Here is a 25,256-nt window from a genome sequence, read left to right on the forward strand (position 1 = left end):
TCTGGCCCTTCCGCTCGGGTTTTATTGCCCTGATAGAGCACTGCAGTGGGAAGTTTCCAATACAAGAGAAGAGCAGGTGCAGGAACACATGGTAGCACAGGAAGGGAGGAGAATAGGGGGACAGCTGCAAGATTCAGAGTAACAAGGAGAAGGGGAAGTGGTTTGGAATTCGGGGGAGGGAAGATGGGGACACATAGTGAAATGGGTATGAGGAAAGGGCACGACATGGCACAATGGGCACAATGAAGGGGCATGCGCTTTGCCCTTATATACTCAGTTCATGCCTCCTGGCCTGCAACAGCCATCATAGACCCATGAGGAGACCTCTATGCCTGTGTACTGCTCTTATATATCCATATGAGGGATTATGGCCAATTACAGCCATCATGGAGCACAGAGCTGCATCCCATGGCCAGGGTCATTTCCTGGGTGGGCGATGCAGGGGGCTGCCTGGCATGCAGGTGTTTTGAGGGCACAGGACTACTTGGCCTAACCCCTGCCCCTTCCTAGTATGCTACAAGCACTCAGAGACAGACTTCTGAGCTCGGAAAAGGGAGCCCTGCCCTCATTTTCTTTTTATTGGCTTTGTCTTTCAATGACATAGAGAGTAATAGTTTCAGCATCGGGCCCCTCTGGCATGGAAGGTCAGTGAAACATCTCTTAAAGATATCCCTTTGTTATCAGAAGCACATTTCAATAAGAAAGTTATTAGTGGTAGATGGCTGCAGACACAGCAGTGAAGTGGTAGATGGCTGCAGACACAGCAGTGAATGGTAGATGGCTGCAGACACAGCAGTGAAGTGGTAGATGGCTGCAGCCACAGCAGTGAATGGTAGATGGCTGCAGACACCGTAGTGAATGGTAAATGGCTGCAGACACAACAGTGAATGTTAGATGGCTGCAGACACTGCAGTGAATGGTAGGTGGCTGCAGACACAGCAGTGAATGGTAAATGGCTGCAGACACAGCAGTGAATGGTAAATAGCTGCAGACACAGCAGTGAATGGTAGATGGCTGCAGACACCGCAGTGAATGGTAGATGATGCAGACACAGAAGAGAATGTTAGATGCTGCAGACACAGCAGTGAATGTTAGATGCTGCAGACACAGCAGTGATTGGTAGATGCTGCAGACACAGCAGTGAATGGTAGATGGCTGCAGACACAGCAGTGAATGTTATATGGCTGCAGACACAGCAGTGAATGTTAGATGCTGGAGACACAGCAGTGAATGGTAGATGGCTGCAGACACAGCAGTGAATGTTACATGGCTGCAGACACAGCAGTGAATGTTAGATGCTGCAGGCACAGCAGTGAATGGTAGATGGCTGCAGACACAGCAGTGAATGTTAGATGGCTGCAGACATAGCAGCGAATGGTAGATGGCTGCAGACACAGCAGTGAATGTTACATGGCTGCAGACACAGCAGTGAATGGTAGATGGCTGCAGACACAGCAGTGAATGTTACATGGCTGCAGACACAGCAGTGAATGTTACATGGCTGCAGACACAGCAGTGAATGTTAGATGCTGCAGACACAGCAGTGAATGTTACATGGCTGCAGACACAGCAGTGAATGTTAGATGCTGCAGACACAGCAGTGAATGTTAGATGCTGCAGACACTGCAGTGGATGTTACATGGCTGCAGACACAGCAGTGAATGTTAGATGCTGCAGACACAGCAGTGAATGTTACATGGCTGCAGACACAGCAGTGAATGTTACATGGCTGCAGACAGAGCAGTGAATGTTAGATGCTGCAGAAACAGCAGTGAATGTTACATGGCTGCAGACACAGCAGTGAATGTTAGATGCTGCAGACACAGCAGTGAATGTTAGATGCTGCAGACACTGCAGTGAATGTTACATGGCTGCAGACACAGCAGTGAATGTTACATGGCTGCAGACACAGCAGTGAATGTTACATGGCTGCAGACACAGCAGTGAATGTTAGATGCTGCAGACACAGCAGTGAACGTTACATGGCTGGAGACACAGCAGTGAATGTTAGATGCTGCAGACACAGCAGTGAATGTTGGATGGCTGCAGACACAGCAGTGAATGGTAGATGGCTGCAGACACAGCAGTGAATGTTACATGGCTGCAGACACAGCAGTGAATGGTAGATGGCTGCAGACACAGCAGTGAATGTTACATGGCTACAGACACAGCAGTGAATGTTAGATGCTGCAGACACAGCAGTGAATGTTAGATGCTGCAGACACAGCAGTGAATGTTAGATGCTGCAGACACAGCAGTGAATGATAGATGGCTGCAGACACAGCAGTGAATGTTAGATGCTGCAGACACAGCAGTGAATGTTACATGGCTGCAGACACAGCAGTGAATGTTAGATGCTGCAGACACAGCAGTGAATGGTAGATGGCTGCAGACACAGCAGTGAATGTTAGATGCTGCAGACACAGCAGTGAATGTTAGATGCTGCAGACACAGCAGTGAATGTTAGATGCTGCAGACTCAGCAGTGAATGTTACATGGCTGCAGACACCGCAGTGAATGTTACATGGCTGCAGACAAAGCACTGAATGTTAGATGCTGCAGACACAGCAGAGAATGGTAGATGGCTGCAGACACAGCAGAGAATGGTAGATGGCTGCAGACACAGCAGAGAATGGTAGATGGCTGCAGACACAGCAGTGAATGTTACATGGCTGCAGACACAGCAGTGAATGTTAGATGCTGCAGACACAGCAGTGAATGTTAGATGGCTGCAGGCACAGCAGTGAATGGTAGATGGCTGCAGGCACAGCAGTGGATGGTAGATGGCTGCAGACACAGCAGTGAATGGTAGATGCTGCAGACACAGCAGTGAATGGTAGATGCTGCAGACACAGCATTGAATGTTACATGGCTGCAGACACAGCAGTGAAGTGGTAGATGGCTGCAGACACAGCAGTGAATGGTAGATGGCTGCAGACACTGCAGTGAGTGTTAGATGGCTGCAGACACTGGAGTGAATGGTAGGTGGCTGCAGACACAGCAGTGAATGGTAAATGGCTGCAGACACTGCAGTGAATGGTAGGTGGCTGCAGACACAGCAGTGAATGTTAGATGCTGCAGACACAGCAATATTAGATGGCTGTAGACACAGCAGTGAATGGTAGATGCTGCAGACACAGCAGTGAATGTTAGATGCTGCAGACACAGCAGTGAATGGTAGATGGCTGCAGACACAGCAGTGAATGGTAGATGCTGCAGACACAGCAGTGAATGGTAGATGGCTGCAGACACAGCAGTGAATGGTAGATGGCTGCAGACACAGCAGTGAATGTTAGATGCTGCAGACACAGCAGTGAATGGTAGATGGCTGCAGACACAGCAGTGAATGTTAGATGCTGCAGACACAGCAGTGAATGTTACATGGCTGCAGACACAGCAGTGAATGGTAGATGGCTGCAGACACAGCAGTGAATGGTAGATGGCTGCAGACACAGCGGTGAGTGGGCAATTGGGAGTGCCTGTTGTCTGCGGCATTGCCCCTAAGAAGTTCTAATTGTGGGTGGCTAGAAATGAGAGTGGTTCATAAGCAATAGCATGATGTGTGTTGCAATTACTACATACATGTCACCTTTCACAAGTAGCTCCAAACAAGGCTTGAGCTCTGAACCAAAGCGTGTGGACAAATAATGCAATGTAATTGTGCTTTATATGCAGACATTAAAAAATAACTAGATGTCATTTAGTTCACAATACACACTTTTATACTAAAACCCCACTCATTGTTCGCTAGACTGTAGTCTGGCAAAATTAACAATTATGACTTGTGTATAGTTAAAATGTTTTCTTTGTTGAAGCATTTTTCGTCATAAAATAAAACATTTGTTTTTTCCAAATGTGTCGGACCCCCAGAATAGTTTTTTTGCAATATGGTTTTCTGCTGTGTGTTCTTAATATGTTCACGTGCTTTAATTGCAAGGTGATCAAGCCAACGTTGTTAGATTGCTCAGATTTTATAATGCTGGGATGGCTTTGCAGTATACAGGCTGCATTCTAGTATTCCTCCCTGGCCACTATGGGCCTCATCACAAGTGGGTAGTATCCCTGCGGTAAATTTGCCGGGATACTGCCCAACGCAAATAGCGTTACCGCAACTTGGTCTGGCGCTATTAGCCCCGATCCCACGTTGTTGCAATGCTGATAATCCCCATTTTTTCGTGAGTCCATAGGACTCTATGGGGCATTTGTGGTGCCTTTACCGCAGTGCAAATTGTGCCGCGGTAAATGTGTTGAAAATGGGCAGAAAGCTGGTGCATTCACCCCAGCTCAAAGCTGGAGGTGAGTGCTCTGACTTTCCCCAAAACTCGGGATTGGGTGGAGCAGTAATGCAGCGGTAATAGTGTTACCACTGCATTTTTACCGGTCCGCCCAACACCTTATAAGGCCCTAAATTGTTTAGAAACTACCCTTTAGATGGATGCCTACTGTCATCGGGTGATGCCTCGTACCCTTCTGCACCCCAGAAAAACATATATTAAGCATATATGACCATGTACTGCATGTACTCATGTTAGTCATCACCGTCACAAGTATCATGTGATACCGTGTGTTCACTGATCCGGATGACGCTTCATACCCAGATAGAGCCATAGCAGTCCTCAATATAGTCTTTTACATCTATATATTGCCCAATGTGGCTATGTTTGTCCATCATATACCTAATGTAGCCCTTATGACACCTGGATGTTATCTATGCAGCGGTGTGCTGAAGACCGAATCGATGCTGGGTGTAGATGGTGAGGGAGAGGGTTCTTGGTACACACCTGTATTACCAGTAGCACACTAGGGAACCATCTGAATCCAAACAGGAACTCAGGAAATCATCCTATGTTCTGGGTGTGCCTTAGTGGAAAATACCACCCCTATTTGTGACAAATTTAACACATCAAAGTTAATGTATAGCCAATTGTGTAATCTTTCCGCTGTCATGTAAATACACAGTCCTTATTTTATGAGACGACAAACAAGAAGTTCCAATGCATTTTGGATGAACTCATCCTTCGTCATAGAAAAAATCCATAAAAACACATATTTCTTGGATTGTTTAAGGCATTGACATAAATTGAGAGTGCTGTACAGGGTGTGGGTAGTCAGTGTTTGGGCTGGCATCTTTTAACAGTAGCACAGTCCGTTCACTGGGGTTAGTCCTTGATCAGGTGTGGTTGAAAAAGCCACTTTTTTGAGAGATTTTTCCCAAAACTGGAGAATTGTGGGGGTATTCCGAGCCGATATTGGGATTGAGTTCCAGAGGGTGGGTGCAAGAGGATTGTTTGTGGGTCCTTCCTTTGCGGATGAGTTCTGATTCAAGCCGGAGGGTCGATTTTCATGCTTGAGGAGCGTGTGGCACCAGATGTGTGGAGCTTAGCCACCAGGGGCCTGATTACAGAAGCTCTGCACTGCTCCACGTGCAAGTGTGCAAAGTTTGCCCTATTTTATTAAATCACTGCGACACATTGGAAGTCCTTTGCACTGTGATAAGTGCAGTTTATCTTGTTATAAGCACCAGGTCAAAAATTGCCCTTGTGCAAAAAAAGATACATTTTGAGCACATTTTTGCACCAGGGCAAAGTTTGCCATAGTGCTAATACGGATTGGTATTAGCACTAGGGCAAAGTTTTCCCTGAAGCAAAAATGCATACAAAATGTATGTTTTTTTCGCTAGGGCAATTTCTGCCCTGGTGCTTTTAACATGCCCAACTGTACTTGCCACAGTGTAAAGGTTTTCTATTATGTTCCATCATTTTTTTTAAAAGGCCAAACTTTGCCCTAGTGCTAATACTGTGCAAACCTGCACTTGCACCAGTGCAATGTTTCTGTAATCTGACCCCAGGTACACTGCCGTGCTACTCCTGCATGCTTTGTAGATGATACATGCAGTCTTAACCTGTATCCTGGCTTGGAGAGGAAGCCAAAGTATTTAGAGTAGCATTTAGGCGATTCAGTTGAATTTCCGCTCACCTGTAATAAGATATGTGGCAGTGTGGTGAACTGCTTTTATGGGACCCAAGTGAGCCGCTCGGAGCCCTAAAAGGAGGGTATTTCTCCCATCAATGTGACCACAATCGCCTGCACTATAGTCCGGAAGTCCTGCGGAAGGATGAAGGGTTTGATTTTGCAAAACGTGGAGGTTTTGAGCCTTATTGGTTATGTGTTTATGGAAGGCCATGCTGCTGTCACTGGTGAAGCCTATGGATTTAGCTGCATCAGAGAGCTGTGAATCAAATCCATCTCAGGGCATGTTAGATGCTGCAGACACATATCTTTGAGGCATTGTTGAAAAAGTTGTTGTTTAGGATGGGGACCAATGAGGATTAATTCAGTCTTGTAGGAGTTAAGTTTGAGGTAGGCAGTCGATATCCAGGACTGGATGGTCGCTAGGTAATTCCATAAACGGCTGGTGTTCTGTGGGGTTTTTACTCTCATGTACAACTGAATATCATCCATCTATTGGTAAATGGCTACATCAGGACCTTTTTTCAGAGTGTGCCCAGAGGGTATAGGTAAAGAGTACAAAGGATATGTGAGAAGATAGAGCCTTGACATACTTCACAGGAGAAGGGGAGTTGGTTAGAATGCACTGTGTTCATCAGGGCGGCCCAGTGTCTGCCCAAGAAGTAGGAGGTAAACCAATTCAGGACAGTACCATAGAACCTCATACTGTCTGCAAAGAAGGAGGGAGGATGCGGTGGTCGATAGTGTCGAATGCAGCAGTGATGTCAAGGAGGACGAACAGGCATGATTTGGAGAGCATTGAAGAGAGGGTCACTGGAATGGCCCTCATGATCCCTATATGCATGACAGCCTGAAGAGCAAGAAAGGAGAGATGCCAGTCACTGTTTCACCAGCCCCCAGGAGGACCAGTAAATTCTCCATATGTGAGCAGATATTCTCATAGACAACCATTCAAACCCTATCCAGCTAACGTCTTCATGGATACAGGTGCTTCAAAACTGAACCAGGTTGACTAATGATAAATATCCAGTTGTGCTGACATCATTAGAGACACCACGACATGGTAACGTTAGCCATGAAGCAAACTCTCATCACTGCACGAAGTTACATGGACACACATGCGCACCCTCAAAGAGCATGCTTACACAGTTCTGTAGATACAGGACATATACATACTGTCAGAAGTCAAAAGCACAGAAACGCAAGAAAGCAAGAGATGCAGAGCAAGCTTGCAGCCGCTTATCGCAACTAATCATATGGAACTACAAGATCGTATAAGGAGCCTGGAAGAGCCAAGTACCACTAACCCATAAGGAAAATAGTATAATATAGACATATAAAAATCATAGCATAACTGTAGTAGAGTTACATGAAGCCACAGGCCTCATAAAAAGGGACGAAGAAAACAGATTTTACAGCACGCTGCTCAGAACTGGTGCTCGCAGCGAGGGTGAGAGGCGAGCAGAACATTCCTGGCACCAAGGACAGTGAGCAACCTGCAAAATAGCAGAATAAATCCTCACTAATTGCAGCCCAAAAAGCTCAGTTTTGCAGTCCTCACCCATGTGATGCGGTCAAGCCGAACAATAGCCATTTACCCATGGTGGGAAGAGGAGCAGTTCCCAGAGAAGCACACAAAAACTGATGCATGCGTTGTCTAACAACGTTGCAACCTGCAGGCACTCTCTCAGGCTAGGTAGAGATACCAGTGGCAACAATGGGAACACACAACAGTCTTTCTCCCCCCTTGAGAAGGTACACTAAGCGCTGAGAACAGAGTGGGGTCCCAGGCCTGAGGAGACCCACTACAGCCATTCAGGGAGCACAAATCCTAGTGTGGATGGTAATGGGCAAGGGCCAATGGTAGTCTTGCGGTCCTGCAACAACTAAATAGATCGTTTTTGGGGAAGTCTCCTGCCAGACCACTTGGCATGATAGGTCCAGTTAGCTAACCTCTATAGGTGCTCTCTATAGGCACTACCACCCCAGCCACCCAATAGAATGGGCTTGTGGGTTTTTGTGGAATGGTTCTAAATTGTGACGGCATTTGCTAACAAAAACTCCTGACATGGGCTCAGGAGCTGTGATTGCTGGAAATGTGTTTTCTTGTATGATCCCTGTCTGTTATGGAAAACAAAGGACAGTTCTCACTTGTCCTTGGCTGAGTCCTTTGTCATTACCGGAGGAGGCTTTGTTGGGCCCTGGGTACTCTGCTGAACAGTGATTGTGTAGCATGAACCTCGGTCCTCTGATATACCTGATTACAAATTGGTAGCAGAGGATGGTTCACTGCGTCCCTTCGGCATGAGCCGCCTCTTCTGTCGCAACACCTGGAGGACTGTGAGCTGACCCACCGAGCGTGAGTCACACGGAGATGCACCCTGTGCAGAGGCCATCAGGAACTGCCTCAGAGAATATCCTGCCCACAGTCGTGAGGAGCCCAGCAGACCAGGAGGATGGAGTGGCAGTTTTGGGGAGGGCCAGTGGCCGAGCAATGTCAGTGGATCATGGAGTGTAAGTTTTGACTCAGTCACACGGCAATTGAGGGGGGTGGTAAAAAGATGTTGGGTATGGGGTGGTGATGAGTATCTTTGAGTATTATTGAAGCATTGTTGAGTATTGTGAAGTATAATTGAAAAAGGAGCGGTGGTAGATGTTGTATGTTAGTTGTTAGGGAACATTCGATCTTGAAGTAAAAGGTTCAGGCAGTTATCCTAGACTATTGGCTTAAGGGTACGGATGACAGAAGATCTATGTAAATATTGGATTTCCTTTGGATTGGGAGGGTCATCGATGATGATATCCCTGTGTACAGGGTTTAGCAATTGAGGCTAGCTTGAAACGCAGAAGGTGTTATTCTGTTTAAGTCTCGCACAGGCGTTTTATCTACAAAGCAGCACTGTAGGTACAGATTGAGCATGTGAAATATTGGTATCCCCTGTTAGGAGGCTGGATGACGGCTGTGGGTATATGTTGGGTGTGTTTGTGAAAATGTCAGTATAATGGGACAATGTCATTGTAAAATTTGTTACTGATTTCTATAATTCACTTACTCATTGTAGAGGTGACGTCACCAGTAAGGTCTGTGTATAGGACAAGGAGAGCATGAGGAGGTGCACAATTCGTTTTTGAAAATCAAGGAGTGACGAAGTAGGTTATTCTGTGGCAATGCACAGAAGGCGCATGCGCGAGATTCGTAGTTGTGCCTGAGGAGGCAAAGAGTTGCAGAAGGGTGGCGCGCAGAGCACACCTAAGAAGTTGGTTGAGAGCCAGAGAGGATTGTAATGTTGTGAAAAGAACTGGCATCTGTGCAATTGAAGAAAAATAAGATAAACTGTATTTCTGTGTCTGAATAACAGTAGAAGTGTTTAAAACCTTGACTTGAGGTCAAGCAAGTATTAAAAGCAATGTATTGTGGAAATGATGCAGGGGACACACCCCTACAGCATCTATGCAGGGCCCTCTGTAAATATACTGCAGAATGGACACGAAGCACAGAGGGTAAACTGTCTAAGCCATGGCCCAAGAGCGGGAGCTTCTCCAAATATGTGCAGCAACCATTACACACACACATAAAAGAGATTTATAAGAGGGAAATGTTGAGCAGTTGTACGGCAATATTCGAGCTCTGGAAGATGTTCCAGGATGACAGAGGGGATGTGGCCCCAATTCTCCCCCTCCCCTTGAACATGAGAATGAAGGGGTCACAGCAGGGGCACAGGGAGTATACCTAATACGGGAATTGAGAGCAGCGGCGGGGTACACAAACCCAATATTCACACCTCCACCATAGGGCAAGGAGGAGGGGCAGAAAGCAGTCGGACACGCAGGAGGGGGAACAACAACTGTCGATGGTGGAACAGAGGGTCGCAGCGAGACCAGGATAAGGGTAAAGGAAAGTGAACCGGGAGCAGAGGGAACAAGAGAGAGACTGGAGAATATAGTATCGAACGAGTGGTTGGGAGGACAAATATTACTGAAATTAGATGGGAATACAGCGGGAGAAACAGGAGGGGCGAATAAGGAAGTAGCGGGTTGCAAGGAGACTAGTGAAGCATGAGAATGGGCAGAGATAATGGAAGTGATGGCCAGACAAGAAAAACAGGAAATGGAGGAACACGAGGGGAAAAGCAAAAGGCAGAAGAGCGAGAGCAGCTTGAGGAGATAGAGAGGAGAAGGGCAGACGAAGAGAAAAAAAAGCAGGTGTTGTTAAAGAGGGAAAGAGGAAGTTAGAAATAGAGCGGCTCATAAGAGAGTGCACACACACAGAGGAGGAGGTACGCACAGTGAGAGACATAAGACTGAGATTGGGATTAGCAAATTTTAACGTCAATGAAGGAAGAGATGAGCAAGTAGGGCGAGATTGCGGCAGGAACAGTGATAGGGCGGCTACGCTGCCAGACAAACACAATACCGGGTCCTCTGTGAGGGGGGACTGTGAGAACTTGATTGACACAGAAGGGGAACCACAGGGAGGCACAGCAGTGAGGAGACTAATCTTCCAGGACAATATCAACAGCAATTGGGAGACACAGAGTGAGACGATGACTTGGTAGGAAGTGAGGACGAGGGAGTACGGTGACTTGTTTGTCAGTCGACAAAGAAGCGAACGGATCAAAGCTCGACTTGGGGAGTAGATAGAGACACAGGGGGATTGCAGGGTGACATGGATGAGAGACCACATTGGTCTAGGACTACATCGCTCAGCATGGATAACGTGACTCCATATACACAAAGACCTCTAAGCCTGGAGGAGGGGAGAATTGGCAAGGGAATTCAACACCACCGAAGACACCGGGAGGTTGGATGGGAAAGTTGGGTTAACGGGGAGATTGGATGTGGTGATAGGGTTGACAAGGTTCCCTCTACTGGATAAGGGAGGTGGCCGACCTCAATATATACCATGGCAACAGATCAACAAGGAAAATTTGAGATGTAAGCTACCCTTGTTGACTGCAGGTGGAGGGAAATGGATATACAAAATGAAAAGGATGACAGCAGGACAGACCTTAGCGGAGGGGGACATGAAAGGTTTGTTAGCGGCGATCCTCGTGGAGGCTGCCGATGACATATGGAAAAGGACTGGATACCCAGAAGTAATCACCCAGAACACGGCGCACGATGGTTCACCATTTCACAACTGCTGAGCAGCTATATGGCAAGCTCTAGGGGTGCAGTACCCAGACACATCCGACATTAGCATGATCATGGCACGCAAAATGGGGGAAGATGAAGACCTCCTATAATACATTCAGGCTATTCAAGAGTTATGGAGACTTCAAACGTGAGAAAGGTGGGACAAAACAGTGCATTAATCTATCATATACTATGTCAAGGGTTACCAGAGCAGGTACAGAAGCAACTCTAGAAGTTGGTGGGGATGGAGGCGAAACCTTGGGCAGAAATTCAACTTACAATTGAACATTAATGCAGGCTATTGCAAGAAAGCCCAAGGCAAAAGTGTGATGAAAGAAAGCAGGAAGAGGTGAAGTTAGTGCAGAACAAACTGTCTAAATACACCTTGGAAGGAGAAGTATTAACAAGCACGGGCGGACAAAGCATACCACAGACACAGTACGCACTGCCGCCCGCGGGAGGAGTGTTCATGGGGCAGGGGGATTCGAAGCATGGGTTCCGAGTAAGAGGGAGCCACCTAGGAGATGCAGGTATGGACATCAAATACAACAGAGCCAAGAGGGGTTTTCAGGAGGGTATCGCAGATACGGGCAACCAATGCAGTGGGGTATCAGAAACAAATGAAGGAACCACTCTGTTGCTAGGTGTGCAGACATGTATTACACATTTCTAGAGTGTGCAGGAGAAGAGGGGGGATGCAGCATAATGGGAGAATGCAATATCAACCAACATATCAGGGGAGCAGACTGAGTACTATGCCCAAGACCAGACGCGACAACAAGGACAGACACCAAACGCATACTCGCAGGCACACCAGCCCATGACACACACACCACAACTGCAGTTACCAGTGCAACAGTATTCTCAGACACCAGAGGTACCACAGATACATTGGCAATGACTCCCATTCTGAAACTGGGGGGGCTACCATGGTGGGGGCAACCCATTTGCAGCGAACAGAATGTCATTATGCGCTCAATAGGACAGCCCACAGACAGACCTGATGTGTTCCATCCTATCGATTACACCCAACCCGGCAGAGGAACCATGCATAGGGGTGACGATAGGTGACAAGACTTTCTCATTTATTGTAGACACAGGGGCAACTAGATCCTGCATCTGGGAGGGGAGGTATAGAATGTCAGGCAATGCCATAAAAGCTCAATGATTCTCTGGGGTGATGCAAGTGGTTCCTTTTACAGACGATCTTAGACTTTCTTTAGGGGAGCATGACCTAGCTCTACCCTCACTGTATTCCCGACAGACACCTGTGAACATAATGGGAATGCCAGTTTGAACTCATCAGAAACACTGATGAAAAATACATTTTTTTATTTAAACAATTATGAGCAATGTGCAGAGAGGTCAGATGTATATCATCTTGAATATTAATGAAGAGCTGTGGTAGCTTGATTAAGAGTGACCAGGTTTTCATCAGTGGTTCTGATGTGTTCAAATTGGCATAGTTTTAGCTCTTTCAGTAGCAAGAGTGTTACGTGGAGCTCCATAACAATTTAGTAACAAATTAATTTATTTATCAACCTGATAAGAGTAGTAATTTACCAGTAGTGCACCCATATCTCAATATAAACATAATGGGAAGGGACATTATGAGCAAACCTAACATGACCATCTCATTCAACGACAAAGGGATAGTGTGTTACACACCTGGGATCCACCTTTTAAACGTGAGGGAAATAATTCAAGCTTATTGTGGACGCACGGTACAGAGGGTGGGGTGCCAGCAAATGAAGAGCTATTTCGATATGGGGCTGAAGTAATAATAGCATGGCTCCAATGAATTCTGGGGAAATTGTGGCACCTTCCGAATGAATACATGTTTAGACCAGAACTACAACTTGATGAGAAGGAAGGGTTGACAATAGCACTAGAATTAGAGGTGGTAATAGTGGGAGATGACAGAATAACAGTGCATGGGACAGAAGACACAGGACGAGCGCGGAGGTCAGTGAACACGGTGGCAGAACGGTATAGGCTAACTACCGTGACGGATGAAGAACTGTTCAAAGACAACCATTCAGATAACAAGGTAGTGTTTGATATTAGCATTACATACTGGGTGAAGATACACTACAGGGAGGTACCACAGAGGATGTTGATGATGCTACAAGCACCGCCGACATTTCTCGAGGAAGACTTGGCAAAGGTTATGGATCACAAGTGCCTATGTCATGGGGCTTCTGAAATGGGTAGAAGCAGGAAGGATAAAACTGAAGCCAATTGCAATTTTACCAAGGACTAGGCAATATCCCCTGTCGAGGGAGGCAGACAAAGGTATTAATGAGACAATAATTGCACTGGTAAAGCAAGGCATCTTAATACCATCAGAATCACTGTGCAACATGGCAGTGTACCCTTTGAAAAAGACAACGGGGGGTCATGGTGTTTTATACAGGACTTACACCCTCTGAACCATATTGTTGAAGCAGAATGTCCTTTAGTCTCGAATACAGTGACAATGAAAAATGCTTTCTTCTCTATACCACTACACCCAGACTCACAAGACTTGACTTCATTTTTATATAGAAATAAGAAGTGGAAACTGTGAGAAACCAGAAGGTGTATCACCCACTATTCCCCAGGGATCTGTCATCCAGGTGACCAGGACACAGCCATTGATTTTGGATCCAGTTCCTGCGGGTGGACCATTGCAGGAGGATCACCGGGGTGAGGGGTCTTCGATGAGTGGGAGTGGGACACCGGATGGTGAGACGCGGTATCCCCTTTCCTAACACCTTTACCCCATCCTACCAGGTAGGATATTTAGGAACGCTACCCCCACCCTCCTTTACAACATGAACACTTTCTCACGGACAGCCCGCTATGAGAGAAAACAGACTAACACCTCAGACGTATACCTGACGTGTCCCAATACAATGGTGTAACGCTCACCTGATTCCCGCAGAGGCGCCGGTCTTGACTGGGTGAATGCCGTATCTTCAAAGGTGATGTGTAACACACAGTTGGCTCTTTGGGCTGGACCTCTGTGCACTGTATGTCTAACTCGAAGAGTAAGATGTCTTAGGTAAGTGAATGCCTAGCTCTCCATCTGCCTCGGGGCAGGGTGCCGTAACCAGTTTCTTCACTGGATATGGGTGCAGGCCTCTTGACCTCAGAGGACTGCTGTCCGTCGCTAACTGCACGAACGGTAAGTTCTGGGCACTTCAAATGTCTTAAAAGTCTTTTGGAATGATATCTCTTGTTTTGCAGGGTTCCGGCGATGGCGGATGGCGGGCTGATGAGAGTTGAGGATCGAACCCGCGTGAGGAATAGAAGCGCCTGGAAGCACGTAAGTAAGCGCTTGTAGCCTGCTTCACGATGCGCACTAACTGTCCCTTTTATCTTGCAGGTACAAGTTCGGAGCTTTAGAGAAGCTGAAGGGTGCTGGAATACCCACTGGATTCGGCGTGGGAAGGAGTAATGGCATGTGAGTAATAAAGTTGCCCAATGTCTTTAAACGCACCTTCTTTTGTCTTTCAGATGCGGGATGCAGCGCCGAAGGCCTCCGGAGCGTGCGAAGAGCTGGTAAGCTTTTGTCTTTCAGATGCCAGAATGCAGTGCGAAGACCTCCGGAGCATGCGAAGAGTAGGTAAGCCTTTGTCTTTCAGATGCCAGAATGCAGCGCGAGGCGTTGGTGACAGCCGATGGACCAGGTAAGAGATGCGCTGCCACTGAAGACCGCAGTGCTAACCTGTTCTTTCTTTGTCTTTACAGGTGCTGCTGAAGACTGGATTCCAGGATGGTAAGCCTTTGTTCCCTTAGGCCCAGGATCAGAAGCAGAAGACACGATGAGCGTTCTGCTGCAGAGAATGCAGAATAACACAAAGCAAGATTCATCCATCGGGTGTGGTTTAAATAGCCTCCTGTAGTGCTTAGATGTCTCCTTCCACAGCCACGCCTAGGTAAGAAAAGAGTTCCTGCTTTCCAGAAGAGTTCCAGTGTTCTGAACCTAGGGAGTGGCTCCTGCCCCACCTAACAGGAAAAGTAGTCCCAAACAGAAGAGGATCAGGGGTTCAACTGGCAGGTAAGTAAGCAGCATGGTCTGCTGCAGGTAAGTCCACCCAAGCATTATGAGCCCAGCGCTTCCAGCGCTGGGACTGGGCATCTTTATGAGCCTGGTGCCACTGGCGCCAGGACAGGGTCCAAAAGGTCCCAATTGGGACTGGCTGGCACTCGGAACCGGGGTTATGGGTCTGCTTCCAAGGGAGTCGGGCAAGTCCAGATCTTTTGGAAGCAGAGATCATGACAGCACCCCCCCTCAAGGCCCCTCCCAAACCGGGCTTCTCCGGGGGTTTGGGCTTGTTAGGAAATGTTCAATGAAATCTTTTGATTAGACGAGGCGCGTGGACATATTCTGCAGGGTCCCAGGATCTTTCTTGGGGACCGTAGCCTTTCCAGTCAATCAGGTAAAATAGTTTAGATTTGGAGATCTTGGAATCCAGGATGCTTTTGACTTCAAACTCGAGTTCTCCATCAACTAGAATAGGTTTTGGAGATGTAGTTAGTCGGGTTTGAGGTTGCACGGGTTTTAATAGAGAGACGTGGAAGACCGGATGTATCTTCATGTGAGGGGGCAAGTCCAACTTGACCACTACTGGATTTACTATGGTAGTGATGGAATAGGGACCAAGGTATCTTGGGTTGAATGTGCGTGGTCCTTTTAGAGGTAGATATTTGGTGGATAACCAGACTTGATCTCCTACTTGATATTGGGGGGCTTCCTTCCGATGTTGGTCTGCTCCTTTCTTGTATTGTTCTTTAGCCCTTTGAAGGTGAGAAACGGCTTCCTTAAAGGCTTGGGTGATTGTAGAATGCAGGTGGTCTACTGCTGGTGTTCCAAGATCTTGGAGTGGATCCAACTCCGAGGTTCGAGGGTGACTACCGTATAAAAGAAAAAACCCAGTTCCCGAGTGGACAGAGTTATTGTAGGCATATTCGGCTATCCAAAGGATATCTTTCCAAGTGTTTTCAGTTTGTTGTAGCATGCAGCGCAAATACTGTTCCAGAGTTTGATTGGTCCTCTCGGTTTGTCCGTCGGTTTGAGGGTGGTGGCTGGTCGAAAGTCTCACATCAATTTGAGCCGACCGACAGCAACTTCGCCAAAAATGAGAAATAAATTGACTACCTCGATCCGAAATTAGAACTGAAGGAAAACCGTGCAGTCGGACGATGTTTTCGAGAAATTCTCGGGCCAGAGTTGCTGCTGTTGGTAAGCCTTTGAGTGGAATGAAATGCGCCATCTTGGAGAATAGGTCCACGATTACTAGGATCGTATTGTATCCGGAGCATGGAGGTAGATCGGTGATGAAGTCCATAGAAAGCGTATGCCAAGGGCGAGGCGGGATGTCAATAGGGCGTAAGAGGCCGGCTGGTTTTTCCTTTTGACTCTTGTTTTGGGCGCATACTCCACAGGACATTATAAAGTCTCTGATATCTTTTTTCCAAGACGGCCACCAGAAGTAGCGCTTGATCTTTTCCGAGGTCTTGGTCATACCGGGATGTCCTTCCATTAAAGAATCGTGATAACAAGAGATTACCTTTTTCTGTAAATCTGTGCTGGGCAGGTATAACCGTTCTTGGAAATATAATAGGTTGTCCTTCACCGTAAAGTCCTTTCCCTGCAGATGCCAATTCTGTAAGTCTGCTGTAGTTACCAGTAGCCTGGCTTTATCCTTAACTTCCTCTATGGATTGTGTGGCGATTACACCTAGAATTCTTTGTTCGGGAATGATAGGTACAGGTTTAGGATTGATCAAATGTTCTTCCACTCCCATCCGAGAAAGGGCATCAGCTTTACCGTTTTTTGTACCAGGTCGATAGGTAATTATGAAGTCAAACTCGGCAAAGAATAGTGCCCAACGGAGTTGCCTAGAGGATTGAGCTTTTGCGGTTTTCAAATATTGCAGGTTTCGGTGATCTGTAATCACAGTAACGGTGTGTCGGGCCCCCAGAAGATAATGCCGCCAAGCCTTAAAGGCGGACTTGATAGCTAGAAGTTCCTTATCAGTAATAGTGTAATTGATTTCAGGAGGCGAGAATTTGCGGGACCAAAATGCCACGGGATGCAACTGATTGGTTACTGGGTCCTTTTGTGATAGAACTGCCCCCATGGCAAGGCTCGAAGCATCAGTTTCAACGATGTAGGGGAGTTCTGGGCGAGGATGTTTTAAGATCGGTGCAGAGATAAATCTAGTCTTCAAATTCTGGAAAGCTTGTTCCGCCTCGGTAGACCATTCAAAACGTTTGTTTTTCTTTAACAAGGCGGTGATGGGCTGGACTATTCGAGAGAATTCGGGGATAAACCTGCGGTAAAAGTTAGCGAAGCCTAACATGCTTTGAACACCTTTTACGGAGGATGGCGATGACCATTTGAGAATTGCATCGACCTTCTTTGAATCCATACGCACTCCGCTAGGTGATAATATGAATCCCAAGAATTCAACTTTAGTCACGTTGAAAACACATTTTTCCAACTTAGCGAAAAATTTGTGTTGACGTAATCTCTCGAGGACCATTTTCACGTGTTTCCGATGTTCAGTTTCCGATGAAGAATAAACGAGGATGTCGTCTATGTAAACAACAACACACACATCTATGAGCTCTCTGAGGACATCGTTCATAAAATATTGAAAGGCGGCCGGGGCATTGCAAAGTCCGAAGGGCATGACCTGATATTCAAATAGCCCATACTTGGTGCGGAAGGCCGTCTTCCATTCATCGCCCTCTTTTACTCGTACCAAGTGGTAGGCTCCTCTAAGATCCAGCTTTGTATATATGCATGCTTTTCTGACTTGGTCCAGGAGTTCAGGGATCAAAGGTAACGGATATCTATTCTTAACGGTGATCTGGTTCAGGGCGCGATAATCTATACAAGTTCTAAGGTCCCCTTCTTTTTTTGGAACGAAGAACAAAGCTGAGGAAGCAGGGGACTTGGAAGGACGAATAAACCCATTTGCTAGGTATTGATCCAGGTATTGTCGGAGGTGAAGATTCTCAGGCTCGGTGAGGGCATAAATTCTACTACAAGGAGGAGTAGATCCAGGTATCAGGTCTATCTGGCAGTCATAAGACCTATGAGGAGGTAGAGAGTTAGCCTGATCCTTCCGGAAAACATCTTGGAATTCTAGGTATTCAGGAGGTAACTGGGGAGCCTCCGAGGAAATTGCTGCCAGTGCAACACCAGGTCGAGGGTGACAAGTAGAGACACATTCTGGAAACTGAACCGTTCTTGCTCGCCAATCGATCTGAGGATTGTGCTTCTCTAACCAAGGAATTCCTAGAATAATCTGGAACTGAGGGGCCTTGATCACATCGAACACGATCTTCTCATGGTGTCCATCTTGACTTACTAGCGTCACTTCTTGGGTGGTATGCGTTACTGGTCCGGAGGCTATCTCCGTACCATCCACCGTAGTAATGACGTCCTTTACAGCCTTTGGACAAAGAGTCAGATTCATCCTCAAAACCATTTCATGATCCACATAATTGCCGATGGCACCGCTGTCGACGTAAACTTCAATCGCATGTAATCGATCCGGATGTTCAGGGCTAATAAGGACCATAGGTATCACGAAATGCGAGGTCACGGAACTGGTTTTAACGCTCGGCAAGAGGACCTCTATTCTTGTCGGGCGAAGTCGTTTCCCTGCTCAGAGTTTGTGACCCTGGTAACTGCAGCTCCTACTGCCTTCTTGGCTGGTTTCACCGGACATTCTCGAAGAAAGTGCCCAGAGTTTCCGCAATAGAGGCATAATTGCAGTTGTTTTCTCCTTTCCCGCTCCTTTTGTGTTAGTGGCCCTTTCAGGCCCCCTATTTGCATGGGTTCCCCGGAGTCTACTCCTTTGGTAGGAGTTGGTGGTTTGGAAAATACTCGAGCATCAAACTTGGAACGATCGGCCTTCCTGTTCTGCAGTCTTTGGTCAATTTGAACGACTAAGTCAATATAGTCCGAACAGTCTTGCGGGGGATTCACTACTTGGGCTAACACATCTTTGAGCTCTCCACGTAGACCTCTATAAAACAGCGTAATCCTTTTGTTCTCAGGCCATCGAGTTTCCACTACCAGTCTGTTGAAAGACGCAATATAAGCCAAAAGGTCTTGATTACCTTGTCGCAATGAAAGATGCTCATTGTCCAAGGCCTGCCCCTGTGAATGTCTTGCAAACAGTTTTTCCATACTGAGCTGAAAAGCTTGAAAATCATGGAGAACCGGATCATCTTGATTAACTAGAGGGATCGACCAGTCTGCCGCATTGCCACTAAGGTACGAAAGCACGAAAGCTACCTTAGCTTGATCAGTTGGAAAGGCTGCTGGCCGGCATAAGAAGTGCAACCGGCACTGATTAATAAATACTGCAAACCTCTTTGGGTCACCAGAAAATCGTTCGGGGGGAGCCAGAGGTACATTCCCAGGTAGGTTGATCTGCACTGGGTTCGTAGAGGATGTTGAAGGAAGATTTGCCCCTGATGCGGATAACAGAGCTTGTCCGGCTTGTGACTGTAGCAATTGTCTAGCGAGATCATCTGTTCGCTCCTTGGAAATAATCAGTTCCCTTCTTAGAGCATTCGTTTCCTGATGGGCTGCATGCACTTCTGCTCTTAGTTCCCCAAGTAACTGGGCTAGCTGGTCGGTATCCGAGGTTTCCATAGCGCCTGGGTGGGAGTTTTGCGGTAGGCTTTGTGTTCTGTAACGCTCACCTGATTCCCGCAGAGGCGCCGGTCTTGACTGGGTGAATGCCGTATCTTCAAAGGTGATGTGTAACACACAGTTTTCTCTTTGGGCTGGAGCTCTGTGCACTGTATGTCTAACTCGAAGAGTAAGATGTCTTAGGTAAGTGAACGCCGAGCTCTCCATCTGCCTCGGGGCAGGGTGCCGTAACCAGTTTCTTCACTGGATATGGGTGCAGGCCTCTTGACCTCAGAGGACTGCTGTCCGTCGCTAACTGCACGAACGGTAAGTTCTGGGCACTTCAAATGTCTTAAAATTCTTTTGTAATGATATCTCTTGTTTTGCAGGGTTCCGGCGATGGCGGATGGCGGGCTGATGAGAGTTGAGGATCGAACCTGCGTGAGGAATAGAAGCGCCTGGAAGCACGTAAGTAAGCGCTTGTAGCCTGCTTCACGATGCGCACTAACTGTCCCTTTTATCTTGCAGGTACAAGTTCGGAGCTTTAGAGAAGCTGACGGGTGCTGGAATACCCACTGGATTCGGCGTGGGAAGGAGTAATGGCACGTGAGTAATAAAGTTGCCCAATGTCTTTAAACGCACCTTCTTTTGTCTTTCAGATGCGGGATGCAGCGCCGAAGGCCTCCGGAGCGTGCAAAGAGCTGGTAAGCTTTTGTCTTTCAGATGCCGGAATGCAGTGCGAAGACCTCCGGAGCATGCGAAGAGTAGGTAAGCCTTTGTCTTTCAGATGCCAGAATGCAGCGCGAGGCGTTGGTGACAGCCGATGGACCAGGTAAGAGATGCGCTGCCACTGAAGACCGCAGTGCTAACCTGTTCTTTCTTTGTCTTTACAGGTGCTGCTGAAGACTGGATTCCAGGATGGTAAGCCTTTGTTCCCTTAGGCCCAGGATCAGAAGCAGAAGACACGATGAGCGTTCTGCTGCAGAGAATGCAGAATAACACAAAGCAAGATTCATCCATCGGGTGTGGTTTAAATAGCCTCCTGTAGTGCTTAGGTGTCTCCTTCCACAGCCACGCCTAGGTAAGAAAAGAGTTCCTGCTTTCCAGAAGAGTTCCAGTGTTCTGAACCTAGGGAGTGGCTCCTGCCACACCCAACAGGAAAAGTAGTCCCAAACAGAAGAGGATCAGGGGTTCAACTGGCAGGTAAGTAAGCAGCATGGTCTGCTGCAGGTAAGTCCACCCAAGCATTATGAGCCCAGCGCTTCCAGCGCTGGGACTGGGCATCTTTATGAGCCTGGTGCCACTGGCGCCAGGACAGGGTCCAAAAGGTCCCAATTGGGACTGGCTGGCACTCGGAAACGGGGTTATGGGTCTGCTTCCAAGGGAGTCGGGCAAGTCCTGATCTTTTGGAAGCAGAGGTCATGACAAATGGTCAGGCAAGGTCAGGCAATTACTGACCATCACACACCTGACTTCCATTAAGCTTCCCCACACGGATAAAAGGTGCAGCACAAGAGCACACTCTGAGTGAGGCAAAGCACACAAGAAAACATCAGTTTCAAGAGAGCAGTGGAATGAGAGAAAAAAGATGGCAAAATCGAAGGGGATCACAAGGAGGGAAGTTCCGTAGACCTCTTCGACAAGGAACCGTTACTTTCTGGAAACCTCAAGAATAGAAAGCGTAAGAACAGGAAACCAGGCTGAAGAATCCTGCATTGTGTGTCGGGGATACCCGCGGCCCCCCCGCATCAATAATCAAGGCGGGGAGAAGCACAAGCCACTGTGGTACCAACCTTGGGTCCAAGAACAAAGCAACATTATTGAAATCAACACAGCCAGTGAGTTGGGGGTACTGATACAAGACCGTTCTGTGTTGAAGCCATGGTTGCAAGCAGCAACATTCTATGGCGAGCGCTGGAACGAACATTGTTAAAACGCGTCTGAAAAAAGACCTGCTGATGAGTGATTGAACTTTCAAAGCAAGGTACAATACCTTTGACACAGTGGTCCAGCAATGCGTCGGTGCTCAGTCGAAGGTCTCTGTAAGGTATTCAAAAGAGAAGTGGCAAAAGTGAAAGTGAAAAAGAGGTTATATTGAAAAGAGACAAGAAATTGTGAATTGAAGTGGTCTGGCGACAGGTTGAGCAAAAAAGTAAAGAAAGCTTTGCAAAGTAGGTAAGGTTGGTCCGAGCCCGGCAGAGGGAGATCAAATGAAAGCTTGGTGTTAAAGTGGGTCGGAGCCCAGCGCAGCAAGACCCGGGGCTGAATCGAACATCACCCGAGAAGGGTTTGTGTTAAAGTGGGTCTGAGCCTGGTGGAGGGTGGAGCCTGGTGGAGGGTGATCCGGGGTGAACACAAAACCACCCGAGAATTTGTACACGTGAAATAATGTTTGTCGTGTTGCATCCGGCCCTCTGAAAAAAAGAGACTTTGAATGGCAAAGAGACATTGGCCCCGAGGGCCATGATGTTGAAGTTTTTAACTGCATCCTCATGTTAGAGAAGCCAGAGACTGTGTTAAGCTTGAGTGTGTCACCTTGTCCCGTGCTGAAAACGTAGGAAAGGGAAGCCAACGGCTTGAATATCCTGACATATCATTTCTTGAACACATTTCTTTTGCATAACATTGTTTCCCACACTATTTGAAATGAAATGAAATGATATTTTTTTTAATGAAATTATTTGTATTTAGAAGTAAGGATTGGCAATAGGCTTATTAGTATAGATCCTTTTATTTTGACAGACTCGACTAGGACTGCGTTATTATTATTTGATGGTGGTAGCTTGATCCCATCTTTAGTTCAATAAACACCCTTGAATGGTTATCACTTGTTTCTATCTTACTCTTTGATAATATGCCTTCCTTATATAATGTGTCAGTGGTGGGATTTGATTCAACTAAGACAAATTGAGAATCCATGCTGATAATCGTTGTACCACCAGAAGGCGAAAATATGATTGTTGAACTCTTCGATTCTGATCATATATCCACTCTTAAAGAGGTTTTGTTTTCCCAACTTCATGTCCCAACTGGTCAACAAGATTAATTTCTCAAAACTCAGCTATTATTAGATACCCTTCCCCTTTCCCACTATAGCATCCAACAGTGGGATTAGATAATCTTAAAAATATGACATACACACATCTTCATTCGACCTAGTGCTCTGAACCCCGCTCTTCCAGAACCTTTTAACTTTGGTACCAAATCAGCTTCGGCCCCTGGTCCATCAGGTTTAGCAATCAACCCATCCCGATCTTCCCCTCCGTTGGAATTAGACTCAGAGGAATCAGACTACTTTGAAACCCTATCAGAGGGAGTCGAGACCTGTTTTTTTTCTGATTCAGAAAATACAACAGAAGGAACCCTTACTCTGCCGGAAGACATGGCCGACCTGACAGCCATCATGGCCCAGCTGGCCACCCATCAGATTCAGGCCAATGCCCGCCTTCATGAGAATTTAACAAAATTGGTTAAGTTACAGGCAAGACCCCTACTACCTCAAGGAATACTACATCCATACCAAGAGGGCGAACACCTAGGAAATTTCGTTTTGAATTTTGAGCGAGTAGCCGAGCAATTAGGATGGGAAGAAAATCTAAAAATGCTATTAGGGCCTCTGCTGAAATGTGAGCTACAGACCGCTTATCAACTACTTAACCTTGTGCAGGGGGCTACCTTTATATCCACAAAAGAGAGGCTACTTAAAAGGGTAGGGCATTAGACTCAACCCCAGGGAAACCTCCCTTGAATTAGGAGAGCAAATTAAAAATACAGTCGTCCTCTGGATTAACAACAAAACCATGGACAAATTGGTAGAAGCAATTACTCTAGAGCAATTCATCAATTCTTTATCACCCCTTTTGCAAAAGGTATTACTACAACTAAATAAACCCCCCACCCTAATCATGGCTATTGAGACTGCCCAAAACCACTCGGATGCAGTGAAACACTTCCATTTGGTAAATCAAAATGAGGAGCGGAAGGATCACAAGCTTACTCATCGCTCCCAACCCCAGATACTAGATAGAGGGGGAGGATCCTATAAATCCAAGGAATGGATACCGAAAGAAAGAACAGAAATTAAAAGAACTGATGCAAGGGGGAGAGATGAAAGTAAAAGGAATCAAACCCTCTCCTGGCCATCTAGCCTAAAAATCTAAAGGAAGATTGGATCATCTTGCTATACATTTGTGCCCACAAATGATGAAGCAAATTACAGACTAACTGAAGCAGTTACCAGATTATCGAAAATGCATGCCAAGATGGAAGAGGAAGAGAAGGGCGCAGGAAAATATCAAAGCTGAAAAGACACCCGCGAGCAGATTGCCAGTCCGGTAACTACGGTACTGACAAGCTTACCAGTACCGTAGTTACTGGACTGGCAAACTTGTAATGAGGCCCAAAGACCCCGTTGACTACAAGAAATACTGGGCGAAATGGGTGTAGTGCAACCCAGAAGGAGTGTGCTGTTACATGACATGGAGTTTGGATGACCATGCAAATTACTATGGGCATCTAGGAGGAGTAACAAAGATATGTCTCACAAGAGCTACAGTGGATAGGTTTGGAGATGTGGTCGACAGGTCGACCAGAAGGGGTACTGAAGAGAGGGTCCCTGGAATGGCTCTTGTGACCCCTATACGCATGGCAGCACAAACAAACAATGAGAGATGTCAGTCAATGTTTTGCCAGCCAACAGGAGGGACAGTACGTTCTACATAAGTGAGCAGATATTCTCTTAGACAACCGTTCAAATCCTATCCAGCTGACATCTTCATGGATACATGTGCCTCAACACTGGACCAGGTTGACTAATGAGAAATATCCAGCTGTGCTGACATCATTAGAGACACCATGACATAGTAAGGTTAGCCATGAAGCAAACTTGCATTCCTGTACCAAGTTACACGGACACACACACCCACACACAAAGAACATGCTTACACCATTCTGTAGATAGAGGACAGATACGTCTACATACTGTCAGATGCCTTTCTTATTTTCTTTCATTAGCAAAAAGGCAGAAATGCAAGAAATCAAGAGATGCAGGGCAAACTTGAAGTTGCTTATTGCAACTAACCATATGGAACTATAGGGCCGTGTAAGGAATCTGGAAGAGCCAAGTACCACTAACCCATAAGGAAAATAGTACAATATAGACATATAGAAATCATAGCATAACTATATTAGAATTACATGAAGCCACAGGCCTCATAATAACAGATTTTACAGCACGCTGATCAGAACTGGTGCTCGTAGCCAAGGTCAGAGGCAAACAGAACATTCCTGGCTTCAGGGACAGGGAGCCACCTGGGAAATAGGAGAATAAATCCTCACTAATTGCAGCCCAAAAAGCTCAATTTTGCGGTCCTCACCCACGTGGTGCAGCTAAGCCAAACAATAGCCATTTACCTGCAGTGGAAAGAGGAACAGTTCCCAGCAAAGCAGACAAGAACTGATACATGTGTTGTCTAACAATGTTGCAACCTGCAGGCACTCTCTC

This window comes from Ambystoma mexicanum, chromosome 8, assembly GCF_040938575.1.
Source record: "Ambystoma mexicanum isolate Mex_15411 chromosome 8, UKY_AmexF1_1, whole genome shotgun sequence".
In the NCBI taxonomy this organism is placed as follows: domain Eukaryota; kingdom Metazoa; phylum Chordata; class Amphibia; order Caudata; family Ambystomatidae; genus Ambystoma; species Ambystoma mexicanum.